The sequence below is a fragment of the Cynoglossus semilaevis genome, chromosome 11, assembly GCF_000523025.1.
Source record: "Cynoglossus semilaevis isolate Cse_v1.0 chromosome 11, Cse_v1.0, whole genome shotgun sequence".
Taxonomy (NCBI): domain Eukaryota; kingdom Metazoa; phylum Chordata; class Actinopteri; order Pleuronectiformes; family Cynoglossidae; genus Cynoglossus; species Cynoglossus semilaevis.
The window spans coordinates 585,355-596,812 of record NC_024317.1 but is presented as its reverse complement, the minus strand read 5'-3'; the positions used below and the strand labels follow the sequence as shown (position 1 = coordinate 596,812).

The following is an 11,458-nucleotide window of genomic DNA, read 5'->3' as shown; positions in this document are numbered from 1 at the left end:
TCAAAGAGGGCCAAAAACGGGAGGCAGCGGGAATTCCACACGGGCTGCTGATACTGGAGCCTGATATTAATTAATGCTCCAGTGCCCCCCCTGGGGGCCAGGGCAAGAAATAAATTATGTAAAGTATTTTGAAAGTGAACTCATTACAGTGTTCAGATCTGCTGCACCGAGCTTCATCCTGAGTGGAGGGCGCACACACACACACACACACACACACACACTTGTATCCTTTGACTCCTCTTCCTCCAAGTGTACGGACAGATGGTCTGACTGTTTCACAGCTGCAGGAGACAAACCTGCACCACTGTATACTGGTACCTGCTGGTACCTGCTGGTGCTGGTACCTGCTGGTACCAGTTGGTACTGGTACCTGGTGGTACTGGTACCTGCTGGTACTGGTACCTGCTGGTACTGGTACCTGTTGGTACTGGTACCTGCTGGTACTGGTACCTGTTGGTACTGGTACCTGTTGGTACTGGTACCTGGTGGTACTGGTACCTGTTGGTACTGGTACCTGGTGGTACCGTACCTGGTACACACCTCAGGTTCTGTCACAGTTCAGCGTGTGTGTGTGTGTGTGTGTGTGCGTCCATGAAGGACCTTCATCTGGACCTGACCCGTTGACAGATGTGTCTCCTCATCAGGTCATGACTTATTGATGAACGCTGCTCGTCTTCACGCTGCCACAGACCAGGAGGTCGACTGTAGGCTACACCGTGAATGACATCACAGAGAGGAGACGTCCAGACCGTGAAGACGGGAGCTGCCGTGTCGTGTTCACACAGATCACATGATCCTGGAGTGAGTCAGGGGTCACAGCAGGGGTCGTAGTCCAACATCTACCTCTTCATCACCAGAGTCCTGTGGCAGTGAGTGGACGCCTCCCACACCAGCACACACACACACGCACGGCACGGTGATGTAACGCAGCAGGACAAGAGTGGAGGCGTCAGCAGCTCCACCTGCACCCCCCCCCACTCCACCTCCCCCACTGAGGGGATGTGCAGCTCAGCAGAAGCAGCTCAGTGACCTCTGACCTGAGAACGTCAAGACTTCAGGCTGAGCTGAAGGGACAGGTCATGTCACAGCTGGACAGAAGGTGGCGCCCTGTGTCGACAGACTGTGTGGAGTCACAGCGTTAAACACCGGGTGGTACCAAACCCAGCACCTTCTGGTGGCACGGAGAACTGCACCCACCGTCCTCTACAACCCCAACAGAACACCTGCCTGAGCAGAGTCAGTCAATATCAAGTGAGAAAAAGAATTGGGTTTTTCTTTTAATCCTCCTTTTGTCTTAATGATTTATTAGAGATGCACTAATGGAAGTATTTTGGCCGATTCCTTATCCTTCAGTTGACAGCATATGAAAAAAAAAATATATATATATATAATATATATATGTATATATTATATATATATATATATATATATATATAATATATACATTTGACCCAAACTGCCCTCAGTCACAGGTTCTGCTACGTTCTAAATAAAGTGTTTGGTGACTGGAACGAGTCGACAACAACTAGTTGATTGTGGCCACCTGCTGGTCGGTCGGTGCAGCTCTACAACACATTCATATGTATTTTTGTATAAGGGTCTTTAAATGGTTATGTAGCTCTCTCTTACAGTGACGTGATAAAGTATTTCTGTGTACTCTTTTCCTCTGTTGTGGAGGGTCAAGACCTGATATAAAATACAGATCACCTTGGTTCACACAGACGTTTCCTTTAACGAACAGAGCAATAACTAACTGAGCACATTATTGGCAGTAAAAACAGAAAGAACCAGTGAGCAAACAGTGAAGGAAACGGGAAGTCAATCAGTCTCTCTCTCTCTCTCTCTCTCTCTCTCTCTTTGACTGACACACATGTGCGTGTGCACACACTCGCCGACACACACACACACACACACAGCAGTATTTTTAGGCCTGTGTTATTTTAAATGGACGGGGTGACATGCCCACCAACACAGACCGTACTCCTCAGCCTCGGGGATCGGCACCGAGGCCACGGAATGTAGCACCTTAGCCGTCTATTTGTAGTGGGTGTGGGAAGGCATGTGGGCTGTGGTGGCGGTGGTTCAGCAAGGCAGCACTTAAAAAAAAAAGGTTCTGGCACAAACAGGTAAAGAAAGGTGAGTCGGTTCCTGTTCCTGTAGTTTCTTTTTTGTTTGTTGTTTTTTTTTTTATTCCTGCGAGAGGCGCTGTGATTCTGAAGTCATTGAAAACCTGTGGCGTGATGATGGTCGGATGTTGTTCAACCACATGTTGAGCCACTCATTAACTCATTTAAGAACAGAACTGGGACTAGTGGCAGGTGGTTGAACTGCAGCACTTGAAGGTTTCAGATCTGAAGCCACCGACGAACAGGTTTGGCCTCAGGGTTCCTGTGGTTGCAGTCGTCGAGACATCTTCACTCTGCAGAAGGTTCAGACCACGTGTGAGATTTACAGTCCAACCTCCACTTTACATGATCCGGTTCCCAGGGTGCCGTTCTGTCAGTTCAATGGCTACGTCCATCAAGCTAACACTGGAGTCTGACGCAGTACCACCTCAGGCCTCAAGGTCACAAACGTTCTGCATTAATCTCTGCCCTCGGCCTTTACACACACTGGTTTCTGCGACTCCACCGATCTTTTCATATCATCAGTGACTGTACAGGGTGACGGCCCTGAATTATTTACAGTGAAACTGAAAACACGCTGACGGCACCACTAAACCTCGACCGTTCCCTAAATGATCTTTTTATATCTACACAAACCTAGTACTAGTTTAACAGCAGATTAAGAAGAAGAAAAAGTTGTAATTAAAAAATCAAATAAATAAAGAAAAAAATCAAGACTGAATAAAAACAGTGATTTTCTCCAGCCTCCTGTTTCGGCCTCCTTAGAATTAAAGTTGTATTCATTCATTTTCACAACACTTTGTTGGACTAGAATAACTGACCCATGTTTGATTCAGTAATGTGTACAGTTTTCCACTGACGGGGCCAAAGGTCACATTTAAAATCCTAAAACGATCAGTGTGTATCACGACGTATTTGAACTCTGTCGGTACTTCAACAGTACTGCGACCACAGTAACCCTAACCCTGATCTTTATAAACTCTGACACAGTTGGAGAAAAACAGAAACTGTCAAATCTGTAATTAATACGGTAACAGAAAGTTGTACAAACCAAACCAAAGGTGGAGGAGGATGAGAACCCAGCTGAGCGTTAACCCTTGCTGGTGCTGCACGTTGAGGTATTACAGTAATTAAACCTCCACAGCAGAGATGCCACGGAGGGAAAGTGTATTCCCTCAGACCAACAACCAACATTTGGTTAAATTAAAGCCATTTTTCACCGCTGGCTCACACAACCATGGCAACACACGCAAGAGAGAGAAAATGAACCTGATAATCCGACACACGTGTGGAGTCAAGAAGAAGAAGTGATGAGGACGAGGAGAGAACAACGGTACGAAGAACGGCTCCAGAGCAGCTGCAGCTGTGACGTTTTTATTTATGGGTTTATTTCATCAGAGCTGCAGGTACAAAGGAGATGGAGTCATGACACTGGACATCAACTAGGGGGCAGTCTCGGCAAGAATCTGGTGATACAATACGTATCACAATCAGGGGTGACGATACAGCGTCCAGTTCACTGCATATTTACTGAAAAATAACATTTTCTTTATCGTATCGGTGACGACCGTTGACAGACAGATGTCGATGCCATGAGAACGTCCTCTAGCTCCAAACCTTGGTCAGAAAAAGGGAGAAGACACCGTAGCATAAAGCAGCTAAAAAACCACGTGATGCTGAACTTCACTGCGGTCTTAAAACATCAGCCAAAGAACTCTCCACATACAGTAAAAAAAACCTAGAAGCTGAATTGACTGTGTCCTCCAAAGAACCAAGTAGACGAAGCAAGCAGTTTCACTGAGGCTCACCCAAGGATAGCGCCTCCTATAGAGCACAGACAATACCCTGAGCCAGGACAAAACCCCCATAGTTCTCCACTGCCATATAAGAAGTTTATAAACGCTGCACCAAGGATGTTCCCTTTTCACCAGGAGCAGTGGGGTGAGAGACCAGAAGCTCCAGTCTAAGTGTTCTGAACTCAGTCTCTCACTGGCGTACGCATTCACATTCCCTTCACTACCTGCTTTGTTGCTGTGTGAGGCCAACCTTGGAATGGACCTGCACAAATTCAATGGACAGAAAAAGAAATATTCTGCATTATTTCTTACTCACACTGGAGGTTACAGCCCTGGCTCGAACGCCACGTAAAAAAAAACTGAGCGTTTCCTTCATTATTGGCAGTCACTGCAGATCTGAAAGGCTGTGAGGGGAAAATGTTCACGAAATGGCAGGTCACAGCGCAACAAAAGCCACGAGCCAATGGTACGAGACATGTTTAATCTCTGTCCTTCACACAGTTCACCGTCTTTGTCTCTCTCTCTCTCTCTCTCTCAGCCAATCACACACAGCCACATCACTCTGCACCTCCACCACAGCAGCGTAGCATGATTGAATTAGCATAGCTAACACGTCTGTCTTCATTGTGGAGGTAACCAGCAGCAAACTAGTGGTTTAGTCGTAGTAATGAAACCTTAATTACATTAGGTTCAGCTGGTTACACTGGTTAGGATGGTTTGATCACAGTTCTTTTAAACCAATCAGCTCCAGACTAGTTATGACCAAATCCAACGATTCTTTATTAATAAGAACTCTGAGAATCACAGACTGAACTGGTCTGTGGATCTTCTCGTTTTTTTTATTTCAACTGATGCAAACTGTCAGGCATTTGTTGATTTTGATCTTTAATTTAAATCATAGAGGACAGCGTGTCGCTCTTCGTAGGTGGACTCACCACCAGGTGACTAACACTTGGTCACCGTAGAAGAGAGAACCTTGTTTCCAACAGTGACAACATCAGCAGAGACTGTGGTCTTTGTGTTGTAACCCCCCCCCCCGGTGCCTCTTTGAATACGTATCTCCAGAACTCACTTTTCTCTGTGCTACAAAGGCTGATTTTTCTCTCTCTGCCTCCAACGTAGCAGCAGCACAAGGCCGTGAAAGATCCTCTGGTTGATTCTCCCTGAAAGCCTTCACATGCTCTCAGTTCCACATGAAGGATCTGATGAAAGCCGTTTGTCAGGACGCCACTTAATTATCGGCCGGAAGAAGAGCCTGTGATGCTGTCCCTCTGACAGTGGCTCGGAGCAGACTAACCACGAACAAGTCACTGCGGCTACTCATAGAGACGAGGCCAACTGTCCACTTTAGAGTCAGACAGATTAGGTAATGACACGGAGCCCTCAGTGTGGCAGTAGAGAGCCAGGTTCAAAAGGTTTGATCCTAACTGTGGTTAACAAACGTCCATATTCACCTGATCTGATCTGACAACTGTGTGTTTTATGTTCACGGATACGACTGACAGCACATTTACACTGTAGTGAGACAACACTGGATTATAACAACCAATAATAACCAATAACAACCAATAATAACCAATAACAACCAATAATAATCCATTATAACCAATAATAACCAACTCTGGACTCTGTTCTACAGAAACAAAGATACCATTCTAGTTATTTCCAGCTCCTTGACCACGGTGGTCAGTCAATGATGGTTTAAACTGGTTGTCACCTGGTGGTGAGTCCGTCAGAGGACACGGAGCGTCGAAGAGCGACACGCTGTCTTCTATGATTTAAATAAAAGATCAAAATCAACAAATACGTGACAGTTCTCACCGGTTGAAATAGAAAAAAGAAGAATCACACGTCAAGGTTCACAGACCAGTTCAGTCGGTGATTCTCAGAGTTCTGACTAATAAAGAATCATTAGATTTGATCATAATTAGTCTGGAGCTGATTGGCTAATCAACTAATAGTTTGTTATTATTGACTAATGTTTATTTACTCAGTAATTACCAATTTACCAAAGGGAACTATATCATTATAACAGATTATTATTATTATTATTATTATTATTATTTCTGTTTTAGTGTGAAATGGTCCTTAAAACTAATAAATCAATAATAACTGAAGAGTTTTTCCAAACATCTCGTGTCTGTGCAGCGTAGGAGCTACAGACTGAAGGTTCAACTCAGCGCCTCTGTGTTAGGTTTGATTTCCATCTGAAAGCGAATCAAAGTCGATTAGCCAAGTTAATGCAGCGCAGCCAGAACCGCTGAGCCATTAATAAAACATGGCAGCAGTCAAAGAGGCCACACACCCCCGACCGCCCCCCCATCCCTCTACACTGCCCCAGTAATGCCATAATTCAGATGCAATTAACTGGTGGCAGAGAGACCTTGGTGACCACAGACCTGCAGCGGTCAGTGCAGACTAACACTCCACCAGTCTACATCTGCCACTGCCTTGGATTCTGTTTCCACTGAAGTCTGTCAGATGTAAGGACTGGGTTTTTTCCCCCAGTTTTTTGTAGATTTTTACAAAATATTTTGAAATATTTGAATAAAATTATCAAATTAATTTGATTTTTATTGTTTATTTTTTAAACTGCGCTGAGGAGAAAAATCAGAAAACTTAATGATATGAAACAAAAATGTGACAGGAAAAAAAGTTGACTTATTTTCAGGAGATCTGAAGGGAACCCTTCATCCAGGTATTAAAGATCGGACTTTAATGATTGACACATGATTGACAGATCAACACCACGCTGATAAGTTTCTTTTAGAAGAATTCAGTCACTGCTCCTCCTTCTCTCATTCTGTTGTAGCTCAAACCTACTGTCTGATAATGTGACAATGACAAATGAGCAATTACACCAGGAATATACTTTTTTTTTCTCCAGATCTCTGGAAGCAATAAACTGTGATTAGCCTGGACTTTGTCTGTCAGTACGGGCACCCAGAAGGACAGGGGGTTCAAACTGTGGCACGTCATCCATCAGTGGTTCCACTCGGCTGCTGCAGCTGTGTCACTGTCCCCTTTTCACAGTCCACTGACCCCCCAGAGGACGCAGCGGCCGCAGAATCAAATATGTTTCTGAGTTAGGAGACAGCCATCCTGCAACACTGAGGAGGAGGGGGGGTGAGTGGGGGGGCAGATACTAGGGCTGCCAATGTGAAAGAGAGAGTCAGAATTAAGATCTTAATGACATGCCTGGTACGTCCAGTGATTCCCCCATCATCCACTTGTGGCTGCTCTAACACACAGTCCACACACATATATATAAAATTCAAGAGCAAAAATTAAAAAAATAAAAATTTCAAAAAACAATTTTCAAAAACATTTTTTTTCAAAAAACAATAAAACATTTTTTTTTTGAAAAATTGTTTTGAGAAAATTTTTTGTTTGAAAAATTTTTTTTTGAAAATTTTTTTTTTGAGAAATTTTTTTTTTTGAAAATTTTTTTTTGAAAATTTTTTTCTTGAAAAATTTTTTTTTTGAGAAATTTTTTTTTTTGAAAATTTTTTTCTTGAAAAATTTTTTTCAACTTTTTTCAGTAGTTGCTACAGTGAATCATTGATTTCCATCTGTCCCTGTTCTCTGCATCTCCTCCTCTGACTCCAACTATCTGCATGTCCTCCCTCACTGCATCCATATATCTCCTCTTTGGCCTTCCTCTCTTTCTCCTCCCTGGTAGCTCCATCTCTAACATTCTTCTCCCAATGTATCCACTGTCCCTCCTCTGGACATGTCCAAACCATCTCAATCTGGCTTCTCTGTCTTTGTCTCCTAACCTTCCTGTCTGTGTTGTTTTTTTTTTTGAAAAAATTTTTTTGCATTTTTTTTTTCTTGAAAAATTTTTTTTTTAAAAAAAAAATTTTTCAAAAAAAAAATTTTCAAAAAAAACAAAAACAAAACAGACAGGAGGGACAGTGGATACATTGGGAGAAGAATGTTAGAGATGGAGCTACCAGGTAGGAGAAAGAGAGGAAGGCCAAAGAGGAGATATATGGATGCAGTGAGGGAGGACATGCAGATAGTTGGAGTCAGAGGAGGAGATGCAGAGAACAGGGAGAGATGGAAATCAATGATTCACTGTAGCAACTCCTGAAAAAAAAGGGACAAAACCGAAAGAAAAAGAAGAAGAAGAATTTAGATTAGCCCCCCCCCCCCAACCAAACTACAAAACCACGACCTCATCATCAGTGTGGGAGACGGGGTAAAGTTTCACTCCAGGCGTTTGGTTGAAGGCTGCAGCTGCAGACGGTGACACTTCCTGTGACGGGGGTTAATTGTTGCCACAGAACGGAGACGATGGATTAAAACAAAGGGAAACGAGAACACGCGCCGTGAAGATGGTATCAAGCTGCCGATCACCAGGAACCGTGATGGTTCTGGTCAAAGACAACCTTCAGTGGTCAGTCTACACTCAGTCAGTCTACAGACCTCTGACTGGACTCTAATTAGTCCTGGTTCCTTCGTTCCCTTTCATTTCTGTGTGTACGCTACACTGTGGACAGATGAATGAGTTTCCAGCTTCACAGATCTGCAGGCCCTCAGGGAGAGAGAGAGGGAGAGAGAGGGAGAGAGAGAGAGAGAGAGAGCAGGCTACCTTAATTATCAACACCACTAATTGGATTTTTAAAAGAGTAAAAAAAAAAACCATACTGCTCCCCAGGACTGAGTCTGTGTGTCTGTGTGTGTACATACACAGTACATGTATGATGTTGTTGATGTTGTTGTTGATGTTGTTGTTAGAAATAGTCAGTTATATTAGAGTGGCTGTTGTTGCTGACATTGCCACAAAAAAACAAAGAAAACGTCTTAGATTCATTTAACGAGGCTTTTTTTAAGGCAGTGGTTTGATTCCCAGAGGAAACACATATCCACAACGGCGCCTCCTGTGGCGGCCTGTGTCAGTTTCAAAGACACTCAGCTTTTTCTGTCTAAAACTTTCTGAACCAAGTCTCAGCCATGAAGACAATTAGCAGGTTAGTCCTGTATGGGCCAGTACTGCAGTACTACTGCTGTAGTACTGCAGTACTACAGCAGTACTACAGCAGTGTATTGGCAACACCAGGAATATTGGACTGGGAATTGGTGAGAATAAAAATCATTAAATCATATAGAGTAACATTAAAAATATATTTTCTTACACCATCTAAAATCCGTATCATAAATAATTCTTAGAGAACAGGAATAAAAGGGATGAGGCAGGAGACACACCTCAGCCTGAGAGGCAAATATCACCATCATCATCACCATCATCTTCATCACCATCATCATCATCATCATCATCATCATCACCACCATCATCACCATCATCACCATCATCATCATCTTCATCATCATCATCATCACCATCATCACCATCATTATCACCATCATCACCATCATCTTCATCACCATCATCATCATCATCATCATCATCATCACCACCATCATCACCATCATCATCATCATCATCATCACCATCACCACCATCACCACCATCATCTTCATCATCTTCATCATCATCTTCATCATCACCATCATCTTCATCACCACCATCATCATCATCAGTAAATGTAAACAACACCATCAATAATATCCGCGTCCTTTGAACCCTGTGTCACAGTCCGTCTTGAATGCTGAGAATAACCATAACCTGAAATCTGATGACGTTGTATACGGTGTATTTCATAGGTGCCAAAAAAAGACACAGTTTCAAGTGAAATCGAAGCTAGCATCTCTGCACAGGCGTACAGACCACAAGAGGAAGCAGTGGAAGCCTCAGGCCTTTTATGTTCTGCGCTGCAGTCAGCACTTCACTCAGTGTGGGGACAGCAGCTTCTGCCAAAATGTATCTGTGCCAAAGCTCGCCAGCCTGCTCTTCCCGCCCACTCTAAGGGCCACGGTGTGAGCGGTTGGGCGCCGGTACGCGGGCGTAAGGTGAGGCTGGTGGGCGGTTGGCCAGGCTGGAGCTTCCTGACACGGGAACCCGCCTCACAGCAGGATCAACCTGGCTGCCGAGTGAATCACAGCCCCTCCCACCTCCACAGCCTTTAACTGGCTCCACAATTAACTCAGAGCGTCCGTTCAAAGACAAGACTGGTGAAAAATACCAGGATCACGTCAAACTCCAGCCTAGACAACGTGGAACACCGAACCACCGAGGCGATCGGATGAACTTTATATCGTTCTCAGGTCTCAGCAAAGTCCTTGAATTTTAAACGCATTCTTTACGGTGCGTCGGTGGCGCAGGTGCAGACGGCTGACGATCGTATCAGAGAGTCGAGCACCAGAGCAATTTTATAGTCCTGGACTTCAGGCCCTGCAACCCCGAGCTCGAGTCAGAAGATAGGAACAGGAAGTGTAAAGGCGTCAACTCAGAGCTAATCAATCTTATTTAAATTAGCGACAGGAGCAGGGTTTTCCTGAGCGCCGTTGAGTCAGTCACTCGTCGAGGAGAACATTATCTCCCAGATAAAGGATGTCCTGCAGCAGCAGCAGCAGCAGCAGCAGCAGCAGCAGCAGCTCCTCCGACTGCTCCAGGACGCTGTTATTAAGCCTGAGCTCCTTTGATGTGTTTAGGCTACTGTGTATTTGCATTTTATAATGAGATCAAAGCAAGGTCCAGGGCCCCTGCAGGGGGCAGCTCTGAGCCTCTGCTACGCACATTGGACGATTTACAGACCAAAGCTACGTTTTCCTGTTAACAAGATCATGAGAGAGCTGTGGAGACGCAGAGGAGACGCAGAGGAGACGCAGAGGAGACGCTCTGGGAGGAGTTTGTTAGGTTAGCAAGAGCAGCTAACGTCCTCTCTGCTAAGTCTCTGTTCCTGTACTCAGGTGTGTGTGTGTGTGTGTGGGATAGAAATCATGCCAATGGCAACAATCTTCTGAAAAGTTCAAGTTCAAGAGCAAACATTTGAACCATTTCTAAACTGCTGAGAAGTTCTTTTGGAATTCTTCAGCTGAAGAAACGCAGCGGGGAATTCACAACCTCACCTGAAGTGAACGACACCAAGGTGGAGTTTCTGTTTTCTTACTCAATGGCAGAAGAGAAGCGGAGGAAGAAGAAGAGGTGAGCTTCACAAAACAAATACTTTTATATTTTTGGATGTTTCAGTCACTCAATCAAGAAGAAACAACAACGTAACGGAAAAAGTTAAAGTTAAAGGATAAAAATAATAACATATAAAGTCGTGATAAACATGGACTGTAGTATATATATATATATATAAAAGTATTTCCACATTTCACACCTTTTAACTAAACAGGAAGATGATGAATTGAGTTTCAGTGAGGACCCCGTAGCTGTTTCAGTTGCTGCCTGTCAGAAATGCCTGTTTCAGTCACACTGTGTCTTTGTTCTCTACTGCGTCAAAACTTGAAAGTGTCTGTTGTCTGTTTTGAATAAGTGACTCAGCAGAGTGATGCTAACGCCACCTACTGCACTCTGCCTTTCATGATAACACACAGCCAACAGGCTGACGTGGGGACTGCCCCCCCGTAACCCCCCCCCTCCCCACAGCCACCAAACTTTACGTCTGGAACACACACGACGCC

At 44.2% G+C, this 11,458-nt stretch overlaps 1 protein-coding gene across 1 annotated transcript in view; it reads right to left on the bottom strand.

The window, feature by feature from the left end:
* Nucleotides 1–11,458, bottom strand: part of foxj3 (forkhead box J3) — a 51,460-nt gene that overhangs the window by 13,235 nt on the left and 26,767 nt on the right. The gene's annotated exons all lie outside the window — the stretch shown is intronic.